The sequence below is a fragment of the Ursus maritimus genome, unplaced genomic scaffold (assembly GCF_017311325.1).
Source record: "Ursus maritimus isolate PB19 unplaced genomic scaffold, ASM1731132v1 scaffold_27, whole genome shotgun sequence".
NCBI lineage: Eukaryota > Metazoa > Chordata > Mammalia > Carnivora > Ursidae > Ursus > Ursus maritimus.
In genome coordinates, this window is record NW_024425230.1 from 20,493,812 (window position 1) to 20,514,638 (window position 20,827).

At 50.4% G+C, this 20,827-nt stretch overlaps 1 non-coding gene across 1 annotated transcript; it reads left to right on the forward strand.

Moving 5' to 3' along the window:
- The first annotated feature begins 205 nt into the window (after positions 1 to 205).
- TRNAR-UCG lies at positions 206 to 278 on the forward strand. Its single transcript has one exon. It is a non-coding gene; the product is annotated as a tRNA-Arg (tRNA).
- The last annotated feature ends 20,549 nt before the right edge of the window (positions 279 to 20,827 follow it).

Here is a 20,827-nt window from a genome sequence, read left to right on the forward strand (position 1 = left end):
TCCCGGAGCGACCAATAGGAGGGCCGCAAGTGGACCGGTCCGCCCGCAGGGGAGAGAGGGAGACTTCCGGGTGGGCTCTCCCTGCGAAACTCTGGGAGCCAAAGTCCAACCTCCCCTGCCCAAGGAACAAATGGATTGGTCCCACGCAAGCCGGTGGGCGGTAGCGATACTTTTCAGATTGTCCACAGAACACTAGGCGTCGGGCGGCCGCGTGGCCTAATGGATAAGGCGTCTGACTTCGGATCAGAAGATTGCAGGTTCGAGTCCTGCCGCGGTCGAGAAGGGTGTGCTTACAATTTTTGGTCTCTTCCTCCCTAGGAAGGTAGCGTGGGGACCGTAGGAAATGTGGTCTCCGGTTTCCACCCCACACTGCGATCTGGGAACGTTCGGATCCTCAGAAGTAACGGCTCCCGCCCGGCACGTCCCTGTGAAGTTACTCGCCTACGTGTCCCAGGCGCGGGCGCGCATTTCTAAAATGCACCAGCCGCGGGTACCCCCACGCAGGCGGAGGAGAATGAAGAGCGAGGGGCAGCCTTTACGGAAATCCCAATTCACAATCGATTGATAGTGGGAATAACAGGGGTTCGCAGCTGGAAGGGAGCCGCGTCCTCCCCCAGCCCGGTGCTCCCCGTCTTCATCCTGGGCAATCCTCATGGGTAAACATGCTGCCTTTCGTGGAACCCGAATCTGCCCACCGGTCGCCAGCACCCGCCCAAGCGCCTGGGGCTCCCGCCGGCCTGGGGAACCTTCCAGTCCGCGGTCTCCTGCCTGGGCACCCACCTCCTCTTGCTCCAGGGGCCGCAGCAGCTCTGGTTTCCTTTGGCCCGTGGTTGGTAGACTGTAAAGCGCCTGGCGGAATAAGGCCCACGTGAATAACAAGAGCCTGGGTGTTGGAGCCTGGAGAGCCAGCTGTGCGGATTTGAGGTCAAGAGAGATTTAAGGTCGACCTGAGCTCACAGAGCTGATTAGGGACCTAATTCAGGTCTCTCCGAATGTTAGCCCCCACCTTCCAGCCTGTTACTGTGTCGCGACACCCTGAACTTACTTGACAAACTGACTTCGGTATTTTTCAAGGGTAGGGTGGGGAGATACCCAGGCAAACACGCTCTGAGCACGGATCGGCCCCGCCGACCCCGACCCCCTGTTGTCCCCAGAGGGTCAGTGAGAAGCCCCAGGCCAAGGCTCGGGAAGGCAGCACTGAGCCTTGACTTTTCCATACATTTCCTCTTTATTTTTAAGTATGAAATATTTTTCATGTACTGTTCTAGGTGTGTTTAATATGCACACAAATGTTTGGTTTATTTTTTCTTTTGTCAAAAAAAATACAATCAACTGAAAATCCACTGTATCATAGTCTGTTTGTTGTTGGGTTTTGTTTTGTTTTGTTTTCACTTAATCTTATACTGTTCACATTTTTGCAAAATGCCAAGAGAGGATCTCAGATTAAATCAGGGAGACCCTGAGTGGGGAAAATGCAAGCCTTGTTTCTCCAAATCTCCTACTGAAATTTAGCTGCTTCTTCAATTGTGAGGTCAGGTGACCAGCCACAGTCCTAGGAGAAGTACCTGAGACTTTGTTCCCAATAGCAATCACAGATCTTTTCATAACACATTCCAGTTGCTGCAGATTTTTCAAAATACTGCTTACATTCATCTGTCCTTCAAAATAACAGTGTCACTGGGTCACAGCTAGATCTTGTCATTTAATGAGGTAATTAAATACATATTACCTGTTTCTAATATCTCATTATCTTTGGTTTCCTTTGTAATCCTATGTGTTTTATGCATTTAAAAACATTCTTCTAGGGGCGCCTGGGTAGCGCAGTCGTTAAGTGTCTGCCTTCGGCTCAGGGCGTGATCCCGGCGTTATGGGATCGAGCCCCACATCAGGCTCCTCTGCTGGGAGCCTGCTTCTTCCTCTCCCACTCCCCCTGCTTGTGTTCCCTCTCTCGCTGGCTGTCTCTGTCAAATAAATAAATAAAATCTTTAAAAAAACAAACAAACAAACAAACATTATTCTAAGAAGGTGTCTATGGCACACACAAAAAAAGCTAAGAACGGACACCTGGCCCAAACAAATGTCATTTCCAGGGGATACTGTCTGTTGGGTCTGCCTGATATCTGCTGGGAGAACCACCTTCCCCTTAGCTTCAGTGCCAGGAAATATCCATCAAGATGCCTGCCCCTCTCACAAGGCTAGTTCAGGCCAGTCTGGTGCCCTCAACCCGGAATTAAAATCTTCAGCAAGGACAAAAATGGCCCATACGGATTCCTGATGAGGGAGGGTACCCAGAGGCATGAGCCCTTCCTGCTGACCTGCACCGTTTCCAGGATTCTGAGCCCAGTTCCTCCATCTTCCCTCTCCCCTTTTCTGGGAGCTCTCTCACATCCTTCTAGAAAAGTCTATCCTGCTGGTAATACCTGAGAAACCAGGGACATTTTCCCGTAATTTCGCGGACTTCTCTTCCTACACGGAAGACAAAGTTCATTAGAAGCCACTTCCTGATGAAAACACTGTGTACTTTCTTGCAAAGCATGTACCTCAGTTGTAACAAGTGCTGATTTTTTAAAAATCTCCCCTTCCACTACTGCTGTGAATTCCCATGAAGACCGACCTTGTGTCTCATTGTATGTCCTATTCCAGGGCCTGGCTGGAGCTTAGTAATACCAACCAGCACTTAGTAGATGCCAGGTCCTATTCTAAAGGCTGACACAGTCAACTAAATTAATCCTCACACTGTAGGCTAGAGGCACTGCTATTATCCCCTGTGGTGGAGAAACTGAGGCACAGAGAGGTGAAGTAGCGTGCCTAAAGCCCTACAGCTGGGATTTGAACCCAGGGAGACCTGCTTGACGGCAAGGAACTCAATGACTGCATTATACAGTGAATACCCGCTGACCTTGAAAGTTGGGAGCCCCTGCCCCACGGTTGTGTGCCAGGCATTGGGCTGGTGCCGGGGAACAGGCTGGTGCAGACCCTACATCACGACTGCTGACAGAGGGGCTCCCTCTGAGGGAAGGACTCCTCCAGGTCCCTCTAGTGAGCTTACTTCCTGGTGACCCTTTTCTGTCCTGTTTGCTAAGCCCAGCTTCCACAGTTTTCCCTCTCCGAGACAAAAAATACCTCTGCTCTTTCTTTTTATGAAGAGCAGAACCACTTCCAAAGGAGCCAGGCTAAACACCTACGGTACCATCTCATTTAATCCTCTTGATAACCTTATTGGGACTATTGGTACATCGTTATTGGAGTCGTTGGTATATCATATGGCGTCTCTGGGAGAGTCAAACGAGCTCCATGTGGGAGGTATTGAGAACAACGGCCAGCCCAGAGTAATTGCTGACAGAACGCAAGGTATGATTCTTCTGTGTCAGCGCCTCCGTGATAGCTGTGCCTGGGCTGAGCACCTTCGGGACATTTGTCCTAAAATAACCAGACCTGTCTGACTGGGCTTCAGAAGGTACCAATCTCTTGGGAGCTGTTTCTAGCAGAATCATACGGGGAAGGGAGGGCCCCTTTGGGGTCACCTCGTGCCATGCTGGGTCTCCATCTGCCTCCTATGGGATCAAACTGGCGTGTGTATGAAATTCGGGATGAGAATTCATATGTTTTCACAATATGCTTCTTAGTTCAGGGGGATACTTGGTTCTGTCGGACCTGGGTAGTTCAGGGCAGGAGGAAAAGGAAATGGATGGAAATGAAAACCATTGTTTCTGTGGATGAGAAACTCCCTGACAGGAAGAGACTGTGACCCATCCGTTTTTGTGTCCTTAGCATGGAACTGGTCATACAGAGGCAGCCGCTTGTTGTCCCCACCGCCAATGTCCCTCCCCGGCTCCTGGCCAAGGCCTGAGGCATTCTCAGTCCCCAGAGCCAGAACTGGGCTTATTAGCTGAGCCGAGCCAATCAGGCATTCCACCAAAAAATGAACAGTATTTCCTTCGTATCATCAAATAGCCGTGAATGTTGAAATTTCCAATGGCAAGAGCCTCTTTTTGCTTTAGCTAGTTTGGGCTGGATTTTTCCGTCACTGTGATAGAAAGAGCTCTCACTGATTAAGTACTCGTTAAATATTTGCTGAACAAATGATTAAGCTTTTTTTTTCTCATGTCTTTAGCTAAATTTCACCGAAGTAAAGTTCCCTGAGAGGAGACTAGGCTATACAGAAGATTCTTAATTCACAAAGTGCTCTGCAGTTTTCAGTTTGCAAACCCTTGTGATTCCATCTTAGTTCCACCACTATTTATGATACTGGAGGTGTCTGTGACACAGGTAAGTATTCTAAAAGAAAGGTTGAGGGGCACCTGGGTGGCTCAGTCAGTTAGACATTTACCTTTAGCTCGGGTCGTGATCCTAGGGACCTGGGATTGAGCCCTATCTCAGGCTCCCTGCTCAGCAGGCCATCTGCTTCTCCCTCTCCCTCTGCCCCTCCCTGCGCACCCTACCCCTTTAAAAAAGAAACAAAAAACAAAAAACAACTTGATCTATTTCCCCCATACATTGAAAACTATCACATCGTACATATAATTTTAATATATAAAACTACAAATTACTGTATCATATATAATTGACTTACCAAATACACATTGACTATATCACACATTTTAACTTCACATATAAAATTTCAAAATCACAAAGACCATTAAGAAATTCAACCAGATTACAAAAATCCATGCCTGAAAACCTGAAAATAAGTTCCTCCATCAGAAGAATGAAAGCGTATGAACAGGACACAGATGGAGATACTCAGTGAATGACCCTTAGCTTCAGGTAAAGTTCTGGGTCAGTAAGACAATTTCATTTTTAAAAGTTTGATGTTAATCAGCCTTGAGAATCTCAATCCACATGTGGAATCACCAGAAAGGCAAAAGATACTGAACTACCTTCTCTGGTCCGCCTTTGCATAGTTATACGTGTGCCACATACTCGGCAAGTGTCAATTTCGGAAATGGACATTTCTACAAACTACTGAAAAAAAAAGTCCCCATAAGGGTGGACACGTGCCCACAAGGTCCCATCCTGGGGGCTGTGTCCTCAGTGTAGGCTGTCCTTCCAGACAGAAGGGCAGAACCCTCAGTTCTTGAGGGGTGAAACATCCACGGGCTCCAAGCCCTGGCCAGGGCCCCGAGGTCTGTTTGGTCAGCTGCAAAATCCCACGTCCTTACTGATTAGATACCAGCCAGGCCCAGCCTGGCAAGCAAGGCCCTCTGTGGGATGAGCAAGGGGAGCCGGCTGGAGATGGTAGATAGGTTTCTTTCTTTCTCTTTCTTTTTCTTTCTTTCTTTCTTTCTTTCTTTCTTTCTTTCTTTCTTTCTTTCTTTCTTTCTTTCTTTCTCTTTTTTTTCCGGTAAATAGGTTTCTTGCAAACTGTTTGTCACAAAAGATTTTAAGCTCAAAACATAGACGGTAGGATGAAAAGAAATGCCTAATCTCTCTCTGCAGAGACATTTCCTTTAAGGAGTACGTTGGGCTAAACTCTAAGCGCCAAGAACTTTCCTAGAAACGGTCTTGCTATCCTGTTAAAAGGGGACAAACTACACCCCATCCCAGGAACAAAAAAGGATTAAGTCATTCATTCACATGGGGAAGATAAGAGCTAGACTCTGTCAACAGGTGTTCCCCCATAGGGAGGGGAACATCTCCAGCATCCTGTTTCTGGAAGAAAGTAGCTACCTTGCTTTGGCATTTAATTGTCAGGGTTTCGAGAGAAGATCTGCCTTTTAAGAGAATATTTTACCCTTCAGGGAAAATGACAAACAGTTTTGGTAATTGGAAAATACCCTTCAGTTCGGATTGGTCTGGTTATTTATTTATTGCCTGCTTTGTTCCAGAAAGACTTTCAGGTGGCAGAGCTTAGGGGTGACCACATAATCAATTACCATCTGAGCATAACGCAGGGCAGCAGCTTGGGTTGGCATCTGGTGGGGTCAGCAGCCATGGGATCCTGCCAAGAGGCTCACCAGGGCCTACCACTCTGCACTGCCCAGAAACCTGGCCGTGCTCCCCTAGCCACAACTGGCTGAACCCGGGGAAGGTACCTGAGCCATGGTCGCCACAGACCAACCAGGGTTAAGAGAGACTGAATGTCAATGAAGTGGGCTCAGCCAGCAGGGGTGATCCAGACCGATGGTGACAAAGCATCCTGACTGCACCCTCTTCCAGAAAGCGTGAGAGGGGACCGTGGCCATTCTCATCTGGGAAGACAAGATGCCCGGGGCCACCAGAGCCACTGCTGCATCCACACCAGCTCTCCCACATTGCTTGCAGCCTTGTATGGAGGCAAAGTCTGCAGTCCCAGGCACAGCCGTGACCAAGGCAGGGGTTGTCGCTTTGCTAGAGGGCCAGTTCTGGAAGTTGTTCCGGAGGCCCAGCCAAGAGCCCACCCTCCAGCCCTTCCAAAGATTTTTAGGTACCTAATTTCCTGTTCTGAGTCTCTTTCATATTACAGTACCTGGAAAGGTCTCTGTTTCCTGAAACCAAACACTGATGCCAGGACCCTCCCCTGGGCTCCCTGTGGTATGGATCCCATGTCTCCTCCCCGCCAGCCCTGGGGTCCCTGTGGGCGGGAGCCGCATATACCCCAGCACCCAGCACAGTGCCCTCACAAAGGAGGTGCCCAATCCACACGTACAGCGTGAACCAATGACTCTGCCCAGTGGCAATATGGTGTTTGACCTCCACATCCGTCCTATCGTTCAGATTCCAGAGCAGGAACCAGGAAACAGTCTGGTTATTTCAAAAAGCAAAAAGAGATGCAATACAGGGTAAGGACGGTTGGGAAGGCTGGAGGGACAGCCGCCAGAGGTGACTTGCTTCAAGGTCACACCACCACCACAGTTGTGACCTGGAGCCAGATTCTAGAGGAAAAGAGGCCGCCGTTGCCACGGCTACCACTGTGGCTGCCACCACAATGCAAAGCCCGTGAGTGGAGGATGACATACCGAGTTGGGCTGTGACAACAGTCTTGTCAGCCAGAGCTTGCTCGTCTGTGCCAAGACCACAGGAAGATGGTCCCTGCCTCTCTTTGGCCTTTCAAATCTCTCCTGTGTATCTCCTAAGCAGAATATAAATCCCAACCAGAACCCTAGCTGCAAGGGCATCTGGGAAATGTAGTTCTTAGCCTTCTACCCCCTGTAATTCTTAGGGGAACAGAGAAGAGGATGGGGATGGAGGCCAAGTTCCAGCAGACAAGATTTAGTAGACACGCCTGGTCCATTGTATTTGCACCTATATCATGTGTCATCTTCTGCCTGGCCCAGGACCTGGGAGTATGCACATGGCTCCAGCATCGAGGGAAGGGGCTGGTCCTTCATCACCTTGGACCTCCTGAGCCAGGCACAGAGTCTGAGGAGAACGAGTACTCCATCGATGTTTCAGACCAAGTTCTCCACCCATTTCTGTGGGTTCCCAGGGATTAGGATCCAGAAGAGGGGCCTCCAGGCTCCCCTTAAAAACTGCCAGCAAGCCACCACCACCTCCTTACCCCTACTCCCAGGAATCAAGAGGCAAGGGGAGGAGCTGCTGAGCACCAGGGCCTGGGACCGGAACCCCCTCGGCTCAGGGACCAGCAGCACCTTGGAAAGCAGAGGGCACTGGCTGGCAGGAGGTCAGGCCCGGACCCGGCAGAGGGAGGAAGCTGGGAACCCTGCTGGTGAAGCCTGGTGGCTCCAGACAAGGGCTATGCCTGGGGCAGGGTGGGGGGGGAGGTTTGCGTGGCCACAGCATATTACTGCAGGAGTTCATGGGAAGAGAAGACAGGGTCAGCTCTCCCTCTTTGGGTTTTCAGAGAGGTTCCATGGCCCCCAGACAGAAGCAAAGGCCACTGAAGTATGACTAGTGTCTGAGAGGCAGGGACCCAAGGAGGACTATGTCCCTATGTCAGAGAGAACATCATGGCTTCCCTGACCTGCCAACATGGGGCTCCTCGCCCTTCAACTATACGTTGGTGGAATTTGGCCGTTCTGGTTCATCCTCACTCAGGGCCTCATGAGTGGGTCAGCGTGTGTCGGGTTCCCTCAGTAACCCATACCTGCAGAGGGCAGACCCTGCCCACCCAGTCAAGGTTCTCTAGCCTTCTACCAGTCCTGGGTCTGATGGGCTACGAAGAGACCAAGGGACAGAGAATCTAAGATCCAGCGGGTGGGGGCAGAAAGGGGAGGGAGGGCCTTGTGGTAGCTGCTGACGCACTCCGCACTCGGGCTCTGGTCAGGAATGGCAGAGGGCTCTCAGGGCTTTCCCCGGGGCGGGGCGGGGCGGGGCGGGGGGGGGGCGGGCAGAGGGAGAAACAGACTCTCCACTCAGCAGGGAACCCGATGATGATGTGGGGCTCTATCCCAGGACCCTGGGATCATGACCTGAGCCGAAGGCAGACGCTTAACCGACTGAGCCACCCAGGTGCCCTAGGGATTTTTTTTTAAACAGTAGCTAGAAGAGGGGGTCAGGTCTTAAGTCTGGGTGAATGTACAATTAAAGCTGCCCCAGCCTTGCATCTGTGGTGTGGAGAAAGCTGGTCTGATCTGCAGAAAGGAAAGAGAAGGGCCGGACAAGACCCCAGTGACATCAGGTTCCTGATGTCCCTTCTCTTGCTGCAGTTTGACAATAGGAGCCAATAAATTCCCCCTTTGTCTGCCAAAACTGGTCTGAATTGGGTTTCTGGTGCTTGTAGCCAAAAGAATTCTAAGTGATTGGCCTTCCCCTCTGTAAATGAAAGGAGTTAATGGGCTGGGTCTGTGGGGGTGCCAAAGCCCTTGCACCACCACCACCACCCCCCTCGGCCCTGGAGTGAGCTGGGGTCTGGCCTGACTGTGACGGCAGAGGGACCTCGATGTAGACCATTCCTCTCAATGTCAGGCAGACTAGCTCAGCCTTGGAACACTGCAGCCAGGAGGTTGGGCCAAATGAGGGTAAGGCACTTGGCTACCTTCTCTGGCCCTATCCTGACATTACCTGCCCTGTGGCTGGGCCGGCCAGCTCAGGGGAAGTGGGCACACAATCAAAGCCTCCTCTGAGTACGGAATCAGTGCGTATCACTGTGGCTAAACCTCACAAACTCCCTAGGAGGCCATTACTTTCCCATTCTCGAGATGAGGACACTGAGGCCCAGGGATATCCAGTATGATTTGCTTCAGGTCACAGAGCTCGGACAGGTGGAGCCAGGATTCAAACTCATTTCCTTCCGAGGCCTCCACTTGGCTGTCCTGCAGGCTCTGCCGCTCTTTGGGGACCCTTATATCCTCAGGGTCTCTAGCCAGATCCTCCTGGAAGGGAGAAGAAAATCCACTCTTTTCCCATGGTTTGGCCACCAGGCAACAAAGTGACTCTCTGCCTTCTTGTCTCAGCTCTCATACAGCGAACAAGTGTCCTTTTGGCAGTTTATTTGGGGCCACGTTTTTCATATTTTTATGCTTTTTTGCAGATGATTTTGCTGCTTAAAATGACCCCCAAGCATAGTGTTGAAGTGCTCTGTGGTGTGGTTATGCCCAAGGCTGTGGCGTGCCTTACAGAGCAAATACAGAATACATAAGTTTCCTTCAGGCATGAGTCATCCTGCTGCTGACCCAGAGTTCAATGTTAATGAACCAGCGAGATCCATTAAATAGGATGTCTTTAGGTAGAAACATAAAACGAGCTTATGCAATTATGTATTGATTGATTGATAAAGCTGTTGTGACCAGAGGCTCACAGGAACCCAACCCTGCATTGCCCCAGGAGCAAGGGTTCAGCATTTGCTAATTCGGTGCTCTCCACGACTTTATCCAGTGTGACCACCGTGAATAAAGAGAACGGACCGTCCACGCATCTGGAGGGACGACTGTGATATTCAGCTGAATGAAAACTGAAGGTATAGAATGATCCCATCTTTGTTTAAAAACAAAACCAAAAACCAACCAACCAAAAAAAATGGGCAAAGTTCTATAAATATTTAATTTTGATCATTGATCTTTTTTAAATTTAAATTCAATTAACTAACATATAGCGTACTGTTAGTTTCAGAGGTAGAGCTCAGGGATTCATCAGTCTTATCTAATACCCAGTGCTCATTCCATCATGAGTCCTCCTTAACGTCCGTCACCCAGTTACCCCACCGCCTCCAACAACCCTGTTTATTTCTTATGATTAAAGAGTCTCTTGTGACACCTGGGTGGCTCAGTCAGCTTGGTTCATGATCCCAGGGTCCTGGATCGAGTCCCGCATTGGGCTCCTTGCTCTGCAGGGAGCCTGCTGCTCCCCCTGCTTGTGCTCTCTCTCGGTCTCTCTCTCTCTCTGACAAATGAATAAAATATTTAAAAAAAAAAAAGAGTCTCTTATGGTCTGTCTCCATCTCTGATTTCATCTTGTTTTATTTTCCCCTCCCTTCCCCTGTGATCCTCTGTTTTGCTTCTAAAATTCCACAGATGAGTGAGATCATATGATAATTGTCTTTCTCTGATTGACTAATTTCACTTAGCATAATACTCTCCAGTTCCATCCACGTCATTGCAAATATATATATATATGTATTTTTAAAGCCCTCCATGTCTGTGTTCTGGGTTTGTTGGAACACGGAGAGCAGAGTGGAGAGAGCAACCTGGCTTCCCTGGGTGGAGCCTGGGCGAGCAAGGAGAGGGAGGATGACGAGGTCTTTTCTCGCTCCATGGCTATGTATTGCTAGGAGAGGCATGTATCACTTTTGTCATTTTTAGAAGTTTCATCCAACAGAAAAAAAGGCAGGAACTGCTGCCTGCTGGAGGCTTTCTTCCTGGGTGACATCACCTGTGGGTACAGCTGGAATGACTGTGACATCAGTGATCTTCACTCCAGCCCCTGGCCCCAGCCCTCACTCGCAGGATTCCCCTGGGGACATCTCACCTGGGTTCAAGGACGAGTGGCACAGTTTGTCGGCCACCAAGGCCTCCAGCAGGCACCCTGAGTGTCTGGCTTCTCTCCTGGAGAGACTGAGGGCTGTTATTCCTAATATCCCAGGGACCTTTGAAGGGAGGACATGGTGAGAGGTTAAAAGCTGGGTTCTTGGGGCACCTGGCTGGCTCAGTCCGTGGAGCATATGACACTTGATCTTGTGACTGTGAGTTCAAGCCCCATGTTGGGCATAGAGATTACTTCATAAAGGAAGATTTTCTTAAAATTAATTAATTAATTAATTAAAGCTGGGTTCTTAACACTGTGTGACCTTTGATGAGTCACTTAAGCTCTCCTGGACTCAGTTTCCTCATCTGTAAGGTGGGGATACCAATGATATCTATGCATCAAAAGCAAAGCAAACTGCTTGGCGGATACCTGGTCCCTCGTAAGGACCCTATAATGGTTAGCTGTTATTATTGTTATATCAGAATCTATAAGCTTTCAGAAGGTTCCTATGATATTGAGATTTATAAGAAATACTATATATATTTGGTCCAGGGTTCAGCTCACAGAGTCCAAAACCCTTGGAATTTCCTGAACAACAAGGGCAATGGGAACGTCTTTTGTTGCAGTATTAGGCGTCTGGTCCTCGGTTCCTGAGGCCACTTCTGAACCATAGAGGTGAAGCAGGTGTCTTGTCATTCATGATAAGCCCCTTTCAACCCTCGCTGAGCTTATGCTAATGAGATGACGTTTGGAAATCCCCTAAAGATGGGCGAGGCGCTGGTTGCCAGGGGAACCGGCCACAAAGAGAGGGGTGGAACTTTGGGTCCCACCCTCTGATTTCCCAGGAGGGGAGAGGATTGAAGGTTGAATCAGTCACCAATGGAAAACGATTTAATCAATCATGCCTATGTACTGAATCTTACGTAATAAAATCACATCATAGGGCTCCTGGGTGGCTCAGTCAGTTAAGCGTCTGCCTTCCGCTCGGGTCATGATCCCAGAGTGGGATCCCAGAGTCCTGGGATTGAGTCCCACACCAGGCTCCCTGCTCAGCGGAAGTCTGCTAGTCTCTCTCCCTCTGCCGCTCCCACGCTTGTGCTCTCTCTCATTCACTCTCTCACTCAAATAAATAACTAAAATCTTTTTTTAAAAAAAATCAAACCAGGGGCGCCTGGGTGGCACAGCGCTTAGACGTCTACCTTCAGCTCAGGGCGTGATCCCGGCGTTATGGCGTTATGGCGTTATGGGATCGAGCCCCACGTCAGGCTACTCCGCTATGAGCCTGCTTCTTCCTCTCCCACTCCCCCTGCTGTGTTCCCTCTCTCGCTGGCTGTCTCTATCTCTGTCGAATAAATAAATAAAATCTTTTAAAAAAGAATCAGATCATAAAAACCCAAAAGGCGGATGTTCAGAGAGCTTCTGGGATGGTGAACCAGAATTCTTCCATGTGCCACTGTGTGGGGCCCCAATCCCCCCACCCCAGGGGACAGAAGGGACTTTGTTCCGGATCTCATTCTATGTATCTCTTCATCCGGCTGTTAATACATAGCCTTTTTTTTTTCTTAGATTTTATTTCTTTGTCAGAGAAAGAGACAGAGAGACAAAGCACAAGCAGGGGGAGCGGCAGAGGGAGAAGCAGGCTCTCCGATGAGCAGGGATCCAGATGCGGGGCTCGGTCCCAGGACCCTGGGATCATGACCTGAGCTGAAGGACACTTAACGCGCCGAACGACCCAGGCATCCCTGATACATAGCTTTTAACATCCTTTGTAATAAGCCAGCAATTTGGTGAATACACTGTGAGTCGCTCTTGCAGATTAATCGAACCTCAGGAGGGGGTCATGGGAACCTCTGATTCAGCCAAGTGGTCAGAAGCACCAGGTAACAATCTGGACTTGCGATTGGCATCCGAGGTGGGGGTAGTCTTGTGGGACAGAGCCCTTAACCTGTGGGATCTGATGCTGTCTCCAGATAGACGGTGTCAGAATTGAATTGAATTGTAGGAGACCCAGCTGGTGTTGGAGAATTGGTGGTGGCATGGGGAGAAATCCTACACACATCAAAATGGGTGATTCAAATCCAAGTTGATAGGATAGTGGTATGGAACTGTAATTCCTGAAGGTAACTTGAAAGTAGCCTTCTGGCTACAAATCCTAGGGGTTCCCCCAGGGCAGCCCAGATGGACTGTCTGAATCCCATTTATTTTTTAAAGATTTTATTTATTTATTAGAGAGAGAGCATGTGCGAGCACGAGCAGGGGGGGAGGGGGAGGGGCAGAGGGAGAGGGAGAAGTAGGCTCCCCACTGAGCAGGGAGCCTGATACAGAACTCGATCCCAGGACCCCGGGATCATGACCTGAGTAGAACGCAGATGCTCAACCGACTGAGCCACCCAGGCGCCCCTGAATCCCACTTAGACCCACGCTGGCCCTCACCACACTCTTCACACTGATAAAAAGAATTCAAACCTTCCATGACCGCATCACCCAGAGAGAGTCACTTATGTTTCGGTGGGCGTTCTTCATGATGTTGCTATATTCGTAATTCTCAGTGTGTGTTAACACCCACACACCTGACACTGCAGAGTGATTATTTATCCGAGGTCACACACGACCCTTGCCACAGCGTTTGCGACTGCGGCTGTTTTCCACTGATTTCTTGCTTCGCGGGGTCTTCCCCACTCCAGATGGCTTATGTCGATCCGTGGGCTTTGGTGAGGTGATGACAAACTGGTCCGTTAGCAGGCTGGGAGCCGCCCCTGTGGCACAGAAGGGTGGCACATCACTATGTTTGGATTTAGCTGAGACAGATGCCACTTGCACACGCTGCTGGGAACATGACCCTGATTTATGCCACAAAATCCCTCACAATCCAGAACCAGCCTGTCTCTAGAACAGAGAGGCTTCGGACAGGTGAAAATAGACCCTTAGGGAGACAGGCATTATGACCCACTTTAGCTTGGCATGAGATGGTGTCCACTGTGGACCTCAGAGCAGGGACAGGACAGCAGAAATGCAGGAGAACAGAGCTTCCCTCCGCAACCAGGCTGTAATCCTGGCCAGTGTCAGCCTGGAGCAGTCCCAGTGTCCAGGGTGAATATAGGACTTGATGGTTTACAAGAAGCCAATGGAAGATTCTAGAGCATGTGGGGGGTGGGGACAGGCAAGTATGGATCAGGACAGGACAGCAGGTCCTCCATGGAGCAAGGGGCCACACCAGACTTCAGGGAAAGGTGGTGGTGGAAACTGGGGGGAGGGGGAGCAAGAAAAGCCTGGTGACCTGGAGGCCAGGTGAGATCATGCACCTTGGGACATGGAGGGGACGGTCTTTGCATGATGATAACCCCTATGCCCCAAATCCACACTAGCCCTGACAGGCTGGAGTCCACCAGCCAAGATGGGAAATGGGGTTGGGATGTAGCCCGTCTGCTGGGGCTGACCTGTGTCCACCCAAAATTCATATGTTGAAGTCCTAACCTCCAGTACCTCAGAATGTGGTTGTATTTGGTGAAAGGATCTTTAAAGAAATAATGAGGTCAAAATGGAGTCATTAGGGTGAGCCCTCATCCAATCTGATGGGTGTCCTTATAAGAAGAGGGTATTAGGAGGGATGCCTGCTGGCTCAGTTGCTGGAGCGGGTGACTCCTGATCTCTGGGTTGGAAGTTCAAGTTTTTTTTTCTTAAAAAAATAAGAAGAAAGAAGAGGAGGACATTAGGACACAGACACACACAGAGGGAAGACCATGTGGAGACACGGGAAGGAGATGAAACAGGACGGCGGCTGCCTCCATTTTGACCTTGAACTTGCTAGTTGGGCTCTTCTTTCCAGCGGGTCAATTCACTCAGGCGGAAGACCCTGAGGGCAAAGCACCTTGATGGGAACACAAACTGTCCATAAACCTGGGCCTATTATCCGCACTTCAGAGACAGTCCTGAGATGCTGGTCCTCTGCCTTCGCGGTGTTGATCTCACTGAAATAAACTCCTTTCCTGTTTCACCGTCACTCATCTCTCCGCCTTGGGATTCTGTCAGCGGCAAGTGGCAGTGCCTGGTCTGTCTGGGAGCCCCAGAGTCAGGAGCTCGTACACCCCTGCGCCCCAGCCACAAAGATGGCCATCGACAAGCCAAGGAGAGTGGGCTCAGAAGGAACCAACCCGGTCACACCACGAGAACTGTGAGAAAATCAGTTTCTGCTGTTGATGCCATCAAGTCTGTGGTCCTTTGATGGCAGCCGAGGCAAACCATCTCTTCCAGAGCATGGACTGCTGACCCTGGCAGAAAGGAATGGCCACTACGTGCCCAGAGCTGTGCCATCGTAGAGGATACAACATGAATACACCGACGTGGTCAGGGACACACTGTTCTTAGAATGTCTGTTCAGATGACCACAGTAGCAGAAAGTACTTGACCACTTAGTGTTCCTCCTCTTCCTTGCCTATGACCCCAATCACTGCTATTCCTTGGGTGACTAGAGAAGGCTGCTGAGGTTATGGGTGGGGGGCGGGGGGCTAAACCCACCCTTTGGCTCACCGCTGACTCTGAATGCATGGGCCCCCTGCCGTTCTACCCCCTTCATGCCTCACCCTGTCCGGGGCCCTCCCTGTGCATTCGCCCCCTGTGGGATGCCCAGAAGTAGCTCACCCACTCTTTGGGACCACCAGGTTTCTCGATTTTTTTCTTTGATCACTTTTTTTAAGATTTTATTTGTTTTAAAGATTTTATTTTAAAGTAGTCTCTACACCCAAAATGAGGCTCACACTTACAACCCCGACATCAAGAGGCACATACTCCACTGACTGAGGCGGGGAGGGGCAAAGGGGAGAGAGAGGAAGAGGGAAAGAACCCCAAGCGGACTCCGAGGGAGCAGGAGCCCAACTCTGGGATTCATCTCATGACCTATGAGACCATGACCTGAACCAAACCAAGAGTCAGCCGCTCAACCAACTGAGCCACCCAGGCGTCTCTTATCACCCAGATGCAAATATCTCCGGCTTCCCCGTGACAGCCGCATACACGGTTGAAATCAAGATCTTCTCCACAGGCCCCATTAGAAGAAAAGATTTCATCCACCTCTACTTTCTATAGTTACATTGCCTGAACAATGCAGGATTCATTTTTTCAAGATGGAAATTATACACCAATATACATATTTTTAGTTTTTCTTCAAATTCCGGTTAGTTTGGGGCTCCTGGGTGGTTCAGTCGACTAAGCGTCTGCCTTCAGCTTGCTTCATGATCTCAGGGTCCTGGAATCGAGCCCCATGTTGGGCTCCCTGCTCAGCGGGGAGTCTGCTTGTCCCTCTGCCTCTGCCTGCTGCTCCCCCTGCTTGTGTTCTCCCTCTCCGTCTAATAAATGAATAAAATCTTTTTTAAAAATTCCAGTTAGTTCGTGTACAGTGTAATATTAATTTATACCAATATTAAATGTTTTTTATTCTTATTTTATTTTTTTTAGTAGGCTTCACACCCAGGGCAGAGCCCAACGTGGGGCTTGATCTCATGACTATGAGATCGTGGCCTGAGCAGAGGTCAAGAGTTGGACTCTCAACCAACTGAGGTGTCCATTTTTTTTGAAAGGCTTTCTTCCCCACCCACGTGTTCCGATATGCCCCTCCCCCCACTTCCCCTCCTCTGCAGTATGCACCCCTGGGAGGAGGGACGAGGGCCCATATGAACAGAACCCCTGAAGTTATATAGTACCCAACCTATACAGCTGTCCATGGCAGCCATGGCTTAGGAGGCAGTCTCAGCTAAACATGGCCGCTCCAGAAGCCGTCAAAGCTGGGCCGTCAGTACGTGCTGCAGTCACCAAGACTGGCAGGATCATCTGCAGAGAAGGAGAAAGAGTGCCTGCCGAGCTCCTTCCGAAGCCAAAGCAGGGACCTGAAGACTCCTTGTTTCAGGCCTCAGAGAGGTTTCCAGGCCTTGGCTAGCATCCTGTGGCCTGAGCTGGAAGGGTGACTTCAATCACCGAAAGGTATGGGGAGGCAGCCAAGCCATAAGGGCTTGGCAGAGACCGAAAATTCGGTCCCAAAGGCAAGGAGATGGAGACCAACAACCCATTAAAGCTAGAATCGGGAGGGGAAGGTGTGGGGCCAGACGCACAGCACACGGGGTTTTGATATGGTTCTGGAGCCCCAGATGAGCCATGGCCTGAAAGAATCCCTGTCTGTTTCCCCCATTCTCTTGCCTCTGCTTGCACACCTCCAGCAACAGGAGGCTCACCACCTCCACAGGCAGCCCATTTCCTGTTTGGGCAGATCAAGTTGTTGAAAACCTGTTAGTTGCACAATGGAGCCTCTCAGACCACACCACAGAGGAGAGGGGGGCGGCTGCTGTGGTAAAAGCCAGTGGCTGAGGTGGACTGGTCACCGGCATTTGGGCATTATTCTCAGCACTTTCTAGCAATGATCCCAGTTGATCCTTTCAATCACCCCCATGAGGAGGGGGCTCCATGCCCAGCCCCATTTTACAGATATGAAAATTCAAGTACATGAAAGTTCTCACAACGAAAGTCCCACAGCAAATACATGGTGGGTGGAGATGTGAGTCGGGATCATGAGAACGTGGTCTCAGGCTCAGGGTCCTCAGTGGCGCTGTTGAGGAGCCCCAGCCCTCTTGCTGGCAGGTGCCTGACAGGTCAACGCTCACCTCCCTGATGACAGCAGGAAAGGCTCTGGAGGTGGCCATACGGTTCCACTGCCCTGTGGCCTCTGCTCAGCTGCCCAGCTGGGAGGCGGGGTGGCAGGCCTGTCCTCAGTGGACCTTTGGGATTGGTTCCTGCCATTGACCTGCATGTCCTTGGGGTGCTGGTTCTCCCCACCCCCCCCACCACCACCCAGGACCTGCACTGCCCTGGCTTGCCTGGTGCCCTGTCCCGGACCCTGGCCGCGCTGCCACGTACGAACTGCTGACCCTTGAACAACATGGGTTTGAACTGCACGGGTTCTCTTATATTTGGCTTTTTTCCTGATAAACACATTCCAGTAGTTTAAATGTATTTTCCCCTCTTTACGATTTTCTTTTTTTGTTTTTTTTAAGACTTTATTTATTTATTTGACAGAGACAGACAGCCAGCGAGAGAGGGAACACAAGCAGGGGGAGTGGGAGAGGAAGAAGCAGGCTCCCAACGGAGGAGCCTGATGTGGGGCTCGATCCCAGAATGCTAGGATCACGCCCTGAGCCGAAGGCAGATGCTTAACGACTGCGCCACCCAGGAGCCCCTCTTAACGATTTTCTTGATCACGTTTTCTTTTCTCTTCTATTTATGTTATTGTTAAAGCTTCAAGTCAACAGCAGGCTACTAGTAGTTAAGTTTTTGAGGGGTCCAAAGTTTTGGGTTTTTTTTTTTTAGATTTTATTTATTTATTTGACACAGAGAGAGAGAGCACGAGCAGGGGGAGCGGCATGCAGAGGGAGAGGGAGAAGCAGGCTCCTTGAGGAGCCGGGAGCCCAACACGGGGCTCAATCCCACGACTCTGGGATCATGACCTGAGCCGAAGGCAGACACTTAACTGACGGAGCCACCCAGGCGTCTGACAGAATTAAAAGTTCTATGTGGACTTTTGACTGCACAGGGGTCAGTGTCCCTAACCCCCATGTTATGTGTGTGCAAGCGCACGCGCATGTGTGTGTGGGGGGAGGGGTGGGTGTACAGAGAGCGAGAGAGAGAACCAGAGAGAGAGCCAGAGACAGAGAGAGAGAGAATGTTAGATCTAGAGATCTAGAAATAGAGACATGGGGGCTGGCAAGTCTAAAATCCGCAGGGCAGACTGTCAGGCTGGAGACCCAGGGCAGAGTCGATGCTGCAGCCTTGAGCCCAAAGGCAATCCAGAGGTAGCATTCCTCCTCTTCAGGGAACATCAGTCTCTTTCTCTTAAGGCCTTCAACCAGTTGGACGAGGCCCACCCAACTCATGGAGGATCACCTGCTTTCCCCCAACTTGAATGTTAATCGCATCTTTAAAAATACCTTCACAGCAACATCGAGACTGATGTTTGACTAAGTCACTGGTCGTGATGGCCTAGCCAAGCGGACACATTAAATTCACCACCACAGGGTGGTTCTGGCGGCTAGAGGCACCTCCCACTGTTCTGCCTGCTCTTCCACAGGCCCGCCCTTCAGGTGTTCCGGAACAATGGACAAGCATCTCCTCGGTTGTCTCTTTCCAGGCCTTGTCTACTCACACAGCCTGATGACCCAAGTCGCCACTGGCCAGTTTATTCTGTCAGTCAATGCCCCTTTAACTGATGGTGCTGTCTTTGGTCAGCTTCTGCCAGAGCAGACCCCAGGGGAAGGCTCTGCATGCTAATGAACGTTCCAGGAGAACTGGGAAGGGAGTGGGAGGAAGCAGGTCAGGGAAGGGGCAGAAGCCAAGCAAAAATGGAATTTCGAGCAAGATCTCCGTGTCAGCCTATTCCCATAGAGGACTTGAGGGTGTGAGTTACACCTCAGAGTTTGTCCTTGAGGGAGGTGGGCTTTCACACTCCTGCCCAAGACATCATTGGCCAGGGGCTGCTCTGGAGCAGGAGTGGGGGCAGAAAATCAGCTCTCCACTCCGGGAGCTGACAAAGCTCCAATCCTCCTAAGGGGACTGCAGGTGCTGGGAGCTGGAAGGACGGACGGACTAAGAGGGATGGGAGGGAATCGAGGTGGGAACAAACAGTGTCCGCTCCAGGACTCACCTGAGCACAGAGCCCCAGTATGGCAGGATCACACAGCTTGGGAGACCAGCACGAGGCTGAGGCTCTGGGAGGGCAGGAGCTGTTTCCCTACCATTTCACTGGCATGAGCACCCAGTGCACGGCCTGAGCTGCGCCATATTTTCAAGAAATACTTGTGAAATTGACAAAGGAAGAAGCAAAAAGTATACCAGTCAGGCACCTGCACAGGAAACAGATACCATTCTGATAGTTTAAACAGAAAGGGATTTAATAGAATTTAATTTAGGGAATCTGCCAGTTACAAAACTGTCGGAAAGCGTGGAGAAGCGGTTGTGGATTGGAGCTGCAGAAATGACTCTCAGAAAGCTGCAAAACTAGGGCTCCTGGGTGGCTCAGTGGGTTAAGCATCTGACTCTTGATTTCGGCTCAGGTCGTGATCTCAGGGTCATGAGACTGAGCCCCACGTCGGGCTCCACATTGGGCGTGGAGCCTGCTTAAGGTTCTCTCTCTCCCTCTCCCTCTCCCTCTGTCCTTCCCACCCCCACTGGTCTCTCTCTCTCTTACAAAACAAAACAAAACAAAACAAAACAAAACAAAACAAAACGCCTGCCAGAGGAGCCTCTACTTCCACCACTGTTTGGAAGGCAGGGAATGTAGAGGTGGTCCACGGAACTGCTGGCTTCAAGAACACACGGCTGTGGTTGTGACCCAGGAATCAGAAAGTCACCACCATCAACTGTGAACGTGCCTACAGGTGCTCAGGCGGCGGAAGATGGAGCACTGGGACATCTTGGGGGAAAAGCCCCACATCTTCACAACATTGCTCAACGGCAACTAGAAGAGGGTCCCTGCCTCACTCTCCACCCCAGATTGCTTCTAATTAGCACATTCTAATTCCTATCCAGAATTCTAGCTCCAAGGGAGTCTGGATGAGGTAGTTTTAGCTTTCCAGTTTGTCCAGAACAGTGTGATATTTTATGAGCTTTGTTTCCATTCCTGCCACCATATTCTTGGCTTGTGATAAGCTTGTGGTCTGCAAGGAAGCCCACTTTTTTTTCCTCCAAAACCTGCCCCAGGGTACACTGTGTGGGGCGTTTATGTGCAATAATTCAAAGATTTTTCTTGCAGTCCCCGGAAGAGAGGTGAGAGAATTTGCCATGGGAATAATGAAAATAAACAGAAACTTGGACGGTATGTCAGCAGCTTCTTGTCTCTAGAAAGATGCATCAAGTGTTGACTGTGTCTTCTGTGTTAGGAGCTAAGAATCTGGAGATGAGTAAGGCAGAGTCCTTCCCTCACTCGGCTTGCAGTCACATGAGGGAAAGA